The following is a 12,962-nucleotide window of genomic DNA, read 5'->3' as shown; positions in this document are numbered from 1 at the left end:
CGAGCGTAGCGAGGTCAGATAGGGAGACGCGGCCGGCAACCCCGTTTCCCGCCGAGATTTGTATAGTGCTTTTCTCAAACTTGCAATGAAATAATTTTAAAAAAATAGGATGATGATGATGATGATTGTTTCATGTCCTAATGTGATAGGTTATTCAGTGCGTGGGGTATTGAAGGGGAACAAAAATGTAACTATTTTGGCGCTACCATCACGCACGCCATTACGCTTTTTTCTTTCTTTTTTCTTTTTTGTGTTTTTTTTTTGTTACCGAAAGGGGAACGAAAATTTGATTATTTAAAAATTTAAAAAGGCCTAGGTGTGTAAGGCTGTATGAAATTCCTTTACATATCATCATCACTCATCGCACCTGATATGTACTATTTCCCGACCTAATTTGAAGTAAGTCATGTCAACATTTCATTACAAGTTTGAGAAAAAGAATATTACTATGCTCTGTGTCAGGAAAGATCGCCGTGATTGATGGATTGTTTCATTAATGGACCCTAAGTTCATTATGATTCGGTATTAGGTGACTTAAATTATCTAAACGTACAGTAAATAAATAATTTCATGTGTGGCATGGTGTATTTTTCTAAAAATGAACTCATGTACCTTGAGTAATGGTGTACACAAAAAGATAAATACCCGTGCACGTCAACCCTGTTTTAGTAGACGACCTACAAAAAAAAAAACACTTTCTTGTTTTGCGATTTCGTTATTGGTCACTTAGTAAACAAGCAACTTTCAAAGTTGCTATGACCTATATATGTACATTATTCACCCCGTAAAGTATTGCAGGAGACTAAAAAAAGCCTGTATATATTTCTCATTTGGTCTCAGACCGTTCTATTTCATTTGTAAAAATACAAATTAGTGTTTAAATAGCAATTGTATTAGTATGTGCATATCTGTTTCTACTAACATCACATATACGTTGAGTCAGTAAGATGTGTAAAATCGTGCACTGAAGGACAAAGGCCTATATTGTTCCCGTGGGAGTTATGGATTGTAAAAAAAAAATATTACTCCCTGGGAGGGGTTTTTTTAAATTTTGTTACATATATTATTTATGTATTTAAACTTTATTGCACAAATTTACAAAAAAAGGATACAAATGGCGGGCTTAACACCTTAAGGCATTCTCTACCAGTCAAACATTAGGTTAAACAGAGACAGTTAGTTTGGTGCAGGATTGAGAGATTGGAGAAAAGTGGGTATGAGAATATTATGTATGTTATAATTTTGTTATAAATGAGTTCATCTTTTAAAATATGTATTTACGTTTATAATTTAGTATTATGTTCATGTTTAAAAATATTTAAATTTGATTAATTTAATAGCTGTTAAAATATTTTTATACAATTTTCAATAGTGGCTGAACGTCGGATAGGTCTGTGCCTGCGATGCCTAAACTGTCAAAACATGACAATATTTGTTTATTTGTTTATTTGGCGGACTAATGTTTGAAATATCACTGTATTTAAGAATTACTCGGCTAAAAATTTAGTTTTTTCTTCGCAAGTATGATAAAAAATATTGTGTCTAACTCCGGACATAAGAATATATTTTTTTTATTTATTTATTTGGGGTATCAATTTGTTACTTCAAGTCTTTAATTCACTCCAGCCTGCAGCTGTTGCGATTATATAGACTCTCGTATAATATTTCACTTACCCCCCTCGTTTTACAATGTACTATTATGAGCAAATGTGATCGAAGTAAATAAAGAAAATAAAAATAATCCATGATTGTATATATTTCGTAAATAAATTGTTTGCTAGCGAAAAACATGGGTCATTGCTCTAATTTACTACAATTGGTTCAAATATATACCTCGAATCACAACGTAAATACTGAACAGCACTCAAACCGACGACCATAAACCTATCCGCATAAATGTTTCTCGTTTCAAATACATCATTAACTCATCACCAGATGGAAATCAACGAATGGAGCGCTATTCGGCATTATTTTTATGACAACTCCTGGGTGCTTTACACAACGTGCCAATCGTTAACGCTTCGTAGCGTAGCGTAGTCATCTCTCTCTATCATATCTCTCTCTATATCTTCCATATTAGTGCGACAGTGACAGTTGCGTGCCATTCGCTACGGAGCGTTAGCTATTTGCATATTGGCTACGCATCACTCATTTGGGATTATATAGTGTTTCAAAAAATATGGAAACGGCGACCGTGACAGAAGAATATTTTGACTGGGATAATTGAGTAACAGTAGCATAATGAGATATTTAGGTACAAAAAAATAAGTTTTTATGATTTTGGTGGTTGACACGTCTCGCCATACCGAGACGTACGCGAATCATAATTTATGGATATCATACGAAAAATATAAAATTTATATTTTAAAAATATCCATACGATCTGATATACTTACGTATTTCGCTTCCTTCACTTTCATAACATTCCTCATACTCACTCGCTAGTTAAGAGTGTTCTTGACCTGGCTTTTTTTTCAAGATTTACCCGATTTGATTAGAGAAACTCCGCCAAGGTTTACCCCTTCCAGCTCCCTCTTCTATTTCTCCCTTATACACTCTCTTTGTTAGCCTTCTTTTACTCATTTTTTCCACGTATCCAAACGATCTCAACATACCTTTCTCTATTTTCACTATCATGTTGTAACACTTAAACAGGAATCTGATATAGTTTTCATATATTAAAACTATTGGAGCACAATTAATTACCGGTAGATTTACCGGTAATTAATTAACCGGTACCGGTACCGGACCGGTAGACCATTTTACGGTAGATAATATATAGATAACGAACTTAGTAATATTTGTTTACTTTAACTGTTTATTTATTACTGCATTTCTACAGGAAATTACTTGAGAGCAAGTCAGTAACATTGCCAGTTTTAGCGAAAATGGGGTCTCTGTTTGATATTTATAACCTAACTAAAAGTATGAAGTAAATTAAGGATCATAAAATGTGTTTATACTGTTTATGTTTTACACAAGACAGCGAATAAATTTATCATTGTTTTCCTCTCAAGGGTTAACAATAGTTATTTATTTAATCGTATGGCTAAATAAATAAATAAATGACAATAGTCGTTTCACTCGAGCTGTCCTTGAAACTATTCAGTATGGATTTCTTTCAAGTATTTAGTGACATATCATATTATGGATGTGTACGATTGACCTTTGAGTGGTCGGAAATATTTTCAGTGTCGCTCGACGTTCGCGCGACGAGAATAGACTTTGCGTCGGGACTTGGCGACAGGCGTGCGTGACGTCACCATGATGTCACGATGCGCATGAGCATAACTAATTATTAAATCATTTACCGCTATGGAATTACGACTGTTGATGGGCGTTTTGACTGGAAGATACTAATTAACCAGGGGTGTTATGATTTTCTTTGTACCGTGCGAGTGCCAGGAGTAACTAATTATGTTAATTTTTATCGAACTTTCCTTGATCTGACTTCGTCGAATTAGTTAAAGTTCCGAACAAACAATACTTCTAAATGGTCAATTGATAGATAAAGTTTATAGAAAATAGAATATGGCCTCATGTACGAGTAAACGGCTAAAGGGTGGGATTTAGTACTTTTTGATCTTTGTCAAATACGATACTAGGTTATTTATTAAATTGTGGTGTTTTATATTTGTACTTGCTTATATCTATTTATTTTTCATCAGTTGTGAATAGGGACAATCATTGGTCAGTCAGTAATATACAAAAAGACATCGTCATAATTGCTCTAACCACCAGTTTATTTACTTATTAAAATACAGTGCTATTCTTAAATATAGTCGTAGCCCCACAAAACTCAACAATGAGTTTGACTGTGGGGTCGTCAGTCTCAAGTTATGTAACTAAAATAACTTATACATAGTAGGTAATTTATGACTACAATGTATGAAAATGCTTAAATGCAATGCTGGACATACCAGTGTCCTCCAGTTAGGAAGTCGCACGCTTTCCTGCTTTAATATTTAACTAATATTATTACAGTTTCTTGCTTTCTGCTAAGCCTATATTACTATATTCATATATTTGTGTACAGTCAAGTGCAAAAATATGTAGGTATCGAAAGAATCGTCTCATAAATATGGTACTACGCTCTTATTACACTGGAATAAGATGCTATGGGACATATTTTTGAGTAAGATGTGTACACCCATATTTTTACACTTGACTGTACTCTATAAGATTATATAACATATTTTTGAGAGAAACGATTGTAATAACCGACATGTCAACTTAAAATTTAATAGTTGTCATATAAAAACCAGACGGTTCGGGAGAAATAAAATTTTCTTTTATTACCCCGTTTAATAGTTTTCGTTATTCTTCTCTCTTCCTTCCGAAAGCAGACTTTAAAACTGTCATTTTCTTGAAATTGCAATTTTTAATACGTTAACTTAATAATACTATTTTAAACGTTAAGTTACTTTACTGAATATGACGCATATTTTTGTTTCCAGCTTCGAATGTGTTTTTATAACTACGAACTTGAGGAATTATGCACATTAAAAAAAAAACGTAAGATACCTATTGTCACTTTTTATTAAGAAGTATTAACTAATGGATTAGTCAAAAGTTAAAATAATATTCTCAGGACAATTACTTTCAGTAATAGCGGTGGTCATTTAGGTCATTCTTACTGAAGCGTGATGTGGCGTGTTTTGAACGTATAAAATAGAAACACGGAACATACTTTGTACACACTGACATTTTGATAACAATTGAACAATATGGTGGCAATTGGGTCAGCACTTGGAATTTCAACGCCGAAAATTTACAGCAGCGCGTTCAAGGCTTAATGAACTAATTGATTTGCAAGCACTTTAATTAATTAATTGGCTACATCGGAGTTTTTTGTGCTATACCCATATAATATAATATATTATGTTTTAGTTACCTACTGCATTGTAACCGAAATTATGATTGACGTAACTGGGTTAGTAACGCTAACTGTGATACAAGTGTCGTGTCACGGTAGGCCATGGTAATTGCATAGTATGTTTGCATACTGGTGTGCACGCAGGTTGGCGGACGACGTTGGTGCTCGGTGCTGGCTCGGCTTCAGTCCTCCGTCAACCACCGCGCTCGCCGCTCGCGCGCCGCGCCGCGCCCATGGACTACGATCGACCAAACGAACACGCGTATCTCCACATTTCTAATCTTTCTACTTCTCTTAAAATCGAAACCATATCGGAACGAGTTACCGAATCGCGAGATTAAATAAAATGATTGTAGTCAGTCAGTTTAGAGAACTTTTACCGACTTTCGAACACGCAGCTCACTAACGATTGACATATCCTATGCTCCTCACCGTTGATCCTGCTTGACATTGTTTTCTTTCTTCACCATGCAACTCAAAGGAACATTTTACCAAAACCTATTTATACACAAGAAGCGACTGAAACTTTCTACTTGCAACCTTTGAAAACTATACACAGAATTTATAAAACTATTTACACTGTTTTATAAATGGTTTTAGACATTTCTTTATCCCCTTTAACTGGTCCAAAGACCTTTAAGAAAAGTTAAGTGTGACCAAAGACATTAAAAATAAATAAAATAATAGTAATAGTGCGTGTGGAATTATCTAGAATTTAAATACCTAGTGTGTGGTTTTGTCTCAAGTGTTAAAAACAAATTAAGTGTGCCATTAGGAACTAGTTCTAAACTTTAATAATAGACTATAGTGTGTGTCTTTGTGTGGATTGTGTATTAGCGTGCTATATACTGAAAACGGTGAGTCGATTTATGTTATTTTTGAATCATTACGAATGTAACTTTACAAAGGTCAATGATCTTGGTTTGTACGCGTTAATATCTGTTGCATATATTTCAGAACAATAAAAGTGTGCAGGTACGGTCACGTCTGAAAATATCGATACGAAAAAAGTGCCAAAAATATTTATACTTTTACACGACTTTATTGCCCAAATATTGAGGTAGTGTTTACATATTTTTGGCACATTTTTCGTACCGATATTTCCAGACGTAACTGTACGTACATACATATAAAAAAGTTTAGGTTACCTACTTAACCCATATGTTTTCTGAGTATTTTTTCAACATGTGCAAGACGAAGAATGAAAGGAAATTCTTAAAGAACAAACATCTACAGCTCAATCAAATATTTGTTTATTATTAGATCATCACACATATATGTTTTTTAAGTAATGAATCATTATTTATTTCGTTTGTTACCAATTCTACATTTTGTATAACGAAACAAAATATTAAGTTTACTGCAATGTTATGTGTTTGCGCCTTACCAAGAATTTAATCTTCAACAAGACAAGAGGGTTCACAAGGTTGTTTTTTAATCACTTATACGTGTACAATATTAAAGAAATACTTACCTTTAAAGTGAATATTTATAGAGCAAGCTGGCTTTATAACATCTAGCTTAAAAAATATATCGTGGAAAATCTCCGAATACAAATAGCATATTACGTACCGTAGATGTATGTAAAGTACTTATACAGAACCTATAGTATATTCTAAAGGTTTTTGTTGATTATTTTTCTCGATCAAAAAACCAATAAAATAACAATTTTATGTGTCCTAAAGCTGCATTTGATGTTTTATCATCTAATCTAAACGTATATCTATTCGACTGTATTTATTTATTTATATGCATTTGAAGTTTGTACGGGCAGATACACTGTTAGTAAAGTCAAATAGCTAATCAAGTTGAGAATTTTAAAATTTGAATGCCACTCCTGTATAATATTTTTTGTTTCATATCTAAAAGTATCGAAATAGGTTTCACATTGCTACGAAATGTGCTACAAACCTCTACGAGGTCTACGGCGTAGCGAAATTGCCTTCACGGATGCCTAATTGAGAAAGTGGGGAGCTATTGTTGTTTTCTGAATATCAATAAATATATTATTAGATTGACTGAACTGATATAAATATAAGTAAGTAAAAAGCACTCAACTTGGCTTGTTTATTTAATCAAGATGTAAGTATCTCGAAACTTAGGCATCTGAAAAGATCTAGCCGTCTTCAAAAACTTTCGTGTATTTACGTTAGGCGTTTTAAAAGCAAGATAAATACAACTTTTTCTTAGATCTTAACTCGTTAGCAGCTGTAAGAAAATGTGCTTTATACGGTTGCTGGCGAATGCCAGCCACACCCTCCGCTTTCATGTAATATTCTCGACATACATGTGAAACAAGTCAAATTATTTCAAAAACAAATTTTAATTTGTGTTATTGTAAATATGAACACTAGTATACATAGTTATTCGCAACCCTGGGCACTGGAGGTCTTGGTCACTGTTTTGTATATAACGTATGTTTAAAGTTTATATATACATATATGCGTATATGTGTATATCTACTTCACTTCTAGCTAATGATTATTTTTAAAGCATTTTTTTTACAAAGCGCTCATATGACTGCTACCTACATATCATATTAATAATTAATGTGCTACAACAATTATTTTCCGTAAGTAATTTTACTTGATAATATTGCAGGTAGTGCTGTGAATTGGGCAAATGAAGCTTTAATACGAGCCTTACACGACGTTATGCTGTGCAAGGGAGCGTAACGTCCTGAAATAAACAGCAATTCACTCGGGTCAAATAAAATTACAAGATAATGTACGACGTTTAAGAGCCCAGTTTATGACAGTTATATTGACATTAAATATTTATACAATAAAATTGAGCACGTACGAGTCAAGATGTAGCGTCGCTGAAGGCAAAATTAAAAAGGTTATGGCTATCAAACCAAGAAACGGAAAAAACTTAGGTAGATTGTGCGCTTATAAACTTTTATATATGGATGTATTTATAAGAATGTATTATTGTTTTTACAAATATGTCAATTTTTGTATATTTATGTATGGCGTTACACCTAATGCATCTTATTTACTTATGATTTTATGGTTAGCTACTTCTATTAAGTCTTGCCGTCATATGCACATTTTAGTTGGATTCACCTCGAATTTACTTCTCTCAGTTGCTTAAAGGATAGCTGGAAGAGATCGCGTAAGGAGATAAGTTATTTTTTGTACACATTAAGTGTAATCTCCCTTGTTATATACTTGTACTATGCATTAAAGTGTTTTACTACTACTACTGTTACTACTACTACAAAGTATATATCATTTTGTATGGAGACTTCAGCTCAAATTGACCTGTTTTTATACATCATCTTCCTGACATTGTCTCAACATTTTGCCACGGCTCTTGGGAGCCTGGGGTCCGCTTGGCAACTTAACCCAAGAATTAGCGTAGGCACTATTTTTTACGAAAGCGGCTGCCATCTGACCTTCCAAGCCAGAGGGCTAGGTTTTATTGGGATCAGTCCAGTTTCCTCACGATGTCTTCCTTGACAGAAAAGAGACTGGTAAATATCAAATGATATTTCGTACATAACGAAAAACTCGCCGCCGGGGCCGCGGTTTAAACCCGCATCCTCCGGATTGCAAGTTGCACACCCTTACCGCTAGGCCGCAGGCGCTTCAAATTAACTTGTTTTTATACCTTTATCATTATGTTTAAATAAAAAAAATTGATTCTATAGCTCGGCTCGGTCATCAACTCGGAATCGAATGAGTTGATGACCAAGCTATAAAAAAATAAACAAATTGCAGTTTTAATGTTATGGTGATCATTCCGTTCCAAATAGAGTGAATTTGCCTAGTTCCTGTGGTCACCTTCGGTATCCATCGTTTAACCAGCTCAGTGTCATCATAATTTTTATTGTTTACCGGTCTTTTATAAGTATCCAAAATTCGGACTCAACGTTTAGACGTCAGGTGTGGTTCAAATTTAGCTTTCATGATTTTTCCGACAGTGTAAAAAAGTTGTTGTAATTCTTCAAATAATCATTATATTCATTATTAATGATGGTTAAATAGTTTTAGTAGTAGTTCAAGTAATAAACATTTCATTATCATTCGAGTTTGAACACTAGCTTATGAGCCATGGTTTACTAACTTATGCATATTGACATTTATTTAGTAAACATAAATTATCTCTCTCTAGCTGAGATGTAAAAGTCGCAAAGAAACTCATTTCGTGTTTCTAAATGAAATATTTACATATATCTATGCTAGATGCTTTTGCCTACAGTCATTTGCTTTATGTCTCAGAAAGTATTTACATACCTATTCGAATCATATCAGTTAGATGTGTTTCATGCTGTCATTTCGCTCAGACTTATCCGCACAATTTTGTGCGAGGGAGAGGGCTGTAGATGTATCCGACCACGCATTAATGCAAGCGAAACGCCTGCCCGAATGACACCTAACTGATTTGATTCCAATATCATTCTATCTTAGTATTTTTTTACTTCTTAAATTACTTAAGTTAAAACAACCTGTACCAATTTCTCCGGAGGAATCACTGAATCCTGAGTCACAGGCTTTGTCCTAGTTCAGGAAACAGAGGCTCAATCCTAATGGAACTGTTACAAATCTAATATAAGTTTTATTTTGTAATTTAGTGGAAGGCTCACATACTGTATTAGGTTTCAAGTAAATAAAGATTATTTATTTATTATTATTATGTATATGTTGGCCTGTAAATATGATATTCTTTAATTCCTCGCGATATATACACCGTGGGTTGATAAAATCCGACAGATAAATACGCATTTCTGAGGTCATAGGGAGCAAAAAATATAATATGAGTTTTGATTAAAGTCAGCAAAATATTTTTTTTTATGTTCAAAAATTTTTTTTTGCGCTTTACGCTCACAAAACGTTATTTATTTTTACATCTTGAAAAAAAATATTACAACGCATAAGTAAAGTATTTTTTTATTCACAGATTGCGGTTTCCTTTAAAACTTTAATGTCTGTCAGTAGGTATGTCTAAACCAGTCACATAGTGGCAACGTCGCAGCCAAAATAGCGTTTTTCATTAAGTTATTACAAAAACAAATTTTCACAAGAATTGATGATGATTGAAGATTTCCAAAAAAACAATGGCGTTTTTCACTAAGTTATTACAAAAACAAATTTTCACAAGAATTGATGATGATTGAAAATTTCCAAAATTTGACATTTTAGTGTCTTTGAAAACTGCTGGGTCTTACCAGCCCACGGTGTATAATAAACAACGAAACAAATATTGTGAGTAGGTTTGTCAGAGCCCAATCATGCAAGTGCCCCAAATGGCTTATATCAATCATTAAATCCAATATTTCATTAAATGCACAATTATAATATTTCGAAGTACTTACCTACTTTAAAACAGCTGCAACATGGAACACTAATGAGATCTTTAAAGCTGTCCTGAAAATGATTGCAATTAAAAAAAATTTAAGTAAGAAAAGTTATAAATTCGTAAAATACGCGTGGTTTTTCGTGACCTACGCTAAATTGTTACTGAGTAACAAAACTCCCAAAAGTTTTTTTAATAATATTTTATATCATTTACTTAGGATTAAGATTTAAAAAAGATTTCAGTGGATATGTAAAAAAAACGGGTATGGCTTAGTTAGAATTTGACTGCTTTTAGTAAACTTCATTCGACTTTGCAGTTAATTTCACGCTAAAAAGTAAACATTTATCTTCCATATCTAAATGTTTAGAATACCTTTAATTACATAGGCTCAGGAATATTTAATTATGTCTAGACTAATTATCACTGAGTGCCTAAACTTGTAACTAATCTTATTTAGTTAGCCACGATCTATTTACTTCAAACCTACAATAAACTCATTTGGAATATATACTTATATGTAGAGCAACATGTACGGGATTCATATTTATCCAATTACATTTCGGCAGTCTTCTTTCAACCAAAACTAAGAAATACCTGCGAGTTTTTACGACTTCGAAGAGTTCAAATCATTTGTTTTAGGATTAAGCATTCCAAAAATCAGCGTTATGCGACAAATGTACACAGTGTTTTTATTGAATTTCGCGAAAGTTCGGGGTATCGGTAAGTACGTTTAAGGAAACTAAATGGCACAGTTAATTTTAATACAATTTTTTTTGTTATTTTTTTAACTATTTTTATTTTTATAAAACGTAATTAGATGTTGCATATAGCGTTGTTGTAACACGAGCATTACATTAAACTCAACCAAACAATTGAAAACTGTGACATATCAATGTCATTTCGAACATCGATCGTCCGAGATAGTACTTACGTTTAGTAGCAAATGTATGAAGTTGCACTAAACACTAATCAATATGTAAACAGGCCCTAAGGCAAGTGTACGCGCTCGTAAGGGCCATATAAGATAAAAATGAATGATTGATTATCTCAGAAATGGAGTAAATTAGAATACCGGTGTCTTTGAGAAAGTTACTTCATTTAAACTCAGGAATGCACCCTTGAAATTAACGGGAAAAAAACACGGTGTATACTTAGTTCTTGCTACGGTATAATAGAAAAGTGATGGCAGCGATACAGGACACATAAGTTCACAAAAGTGTAGGATTAGGGCTTTTAGTGTTAGGGCGTAGGTATACATATATTTAGAAGCTTTTCTTAACATCTGATAACTTTTTACATAGCCAAATGGTCACGTTTTTGCAATATTTTACATGAAAATGTTTTGGTGGGATCAGTTACAACTAATAGCTTTTGCGCGAGCCTAGCCAGCATAGTATTCAAGCTAAAACATGGTAAGGATGCATCTCGCGAAAAAAAGATTAGATATTAAAACGTGTGACAAAAATAAACCAGTGGAAATATATTTTACGGGTAAAACAGATTGGTGAAAAATTGCATTGGTTAAGATGTGTGTAGCAAAAATAACGAGTAGAAAAAAATGCGTTAGACGGAGTTATCTATAGGTAGAAATAACGTATAGAAAATAAAGAAAATGGGGAAAAACGCGAAAGGAACTAAAAATATCGGAGAAACAAAATTTTGGGGAATTCATCTATACAGTCAAATTGGCCTGTAAGTTTTCGACAAATTTATGACTTCCTACATCTGTCTTTTACATGTTTTCTGTCACGGTTCGAAAAATAATGGCTAAATGATTCTACTTTTGTGTTCACAAAATAGCTGCGCCCGAAAAAAACATCAATATGAAGGTGTTGCCTTTTCTTATATTCACACCTAAAAAGACAAAAAAAAAATTACCTACGTCGAAAACGTTTCAACACTTCTTCGCTGTTTAACTTTAATCGTTCGTAGATTACTACAAATTATATAATCTGCTAGCTATTGAATAGTGTTTGGTCCATCTTATACGCACCGCAAATTTGTCGCTACCGCGAGATTGTATTTACAAGTATATTTGCTCGAGTTGTTTCCTCGCTTGATAAAGAAAAGCTCTTAAGAATACGCAGCTCTTATGTTGTTAATCCTTTTTGGTTTTGTGTTCGAGTTTTGGCAGAGTGTCAAAGATTTTGCACAGTGTCCAGGGCTTGGGTCACTTGTTCTCATCAAACACGATGGGCAGAGTGTGTTTGAGTGGCATTTTCGCAGAGCGTGTCATTTGACACCGATCGGCTTTGAGGAGACGCAATCAACGCAAGTTGATTTGACGGTCAAGAGCCGAAGTTTATGTGAATGTTATATATAAATTCTTGTAATAAGTCCCACATATAGTTGACACGACATGTAGTACGGTAGTTTTAAAACTTTTATGGCGTTTCAAATACTACATATATGTAAATTGTAAATAGAAATGCAGCAACGTAGTTGATAAGTCTTTCTCCTAAGTACCTGGGCGACCGATCTTTGCTCGGTTATAACTTTTTATTGTAATATGTATAGGTGATAATCTTAACTACATTTTTTTACTAAATTAAACTTGTCTAAAACAATAAAAATTATAAAAAATTATATATAAAATTGAACATATAAAAAAAAAAACAAAAGTTAGTCACCTGGCGAGATTCGAACCCGTAACACACGTTTAGCAGTCCGCGTCTTAACCCGCTGGACCAGACGGACAGTGGCCGGCAACACGAAATCGAAAGAAAAACGCATGAAAACTCGAAAACACGCGTTTTCCGAAACATAAGACTAATCTAGATCG

The 12,962-nt window shown here is 33.5% G+C and overlaps 1 protein-coding gene across 5 annotated transcripts in view; it reads left to right on the top strand.

Moving 5' to 3' along the window:
* Positions 1 to 4,992: 4,992 nt before the first annotated feature.
* LOC133533775 (uncharacterized) overlaps positions 4,993 to 12,962 on the top strand; it is a 252,001-nt gene continuing 244,031 nt past the window's right edge. For 2 of the 5 annotated variants that reach the window (XM_061872824.1, XM_061872822.1), the window contains exon 1: positions 5,050 to 5,733. The gene's annotated coding sequence lies outside the window, so the exon portion shown is untranslated. Of the gene's footprint in view, positions 5,734 to 12,962 lie in introns of all 5 variants that reach the window. The other 3 variants (XM_061872825.1, XM_061872820.1, XM_061872821.1) reach the window with 3 other exon arrangements.

The sequence above is a fragment of the Cydia pomonella genome, unplaced genomic scaffold (assembly GCF_033807575.1).
Source record: "Cydia pomonella isolate Wapato2018A unplaced genomic scaffold, ilCydPomo1 PGA_scaffold_203, whole genome shotgun sequence".
NCBI lineage: Eukaryota > Metazoa > Arthropoda > Insecta > Lepidoptera > Tortricidae > Cydia > Cydia pomonella.
This window is presented reverse-complemented; position numbering and strand designations above follow the sequence as displayed.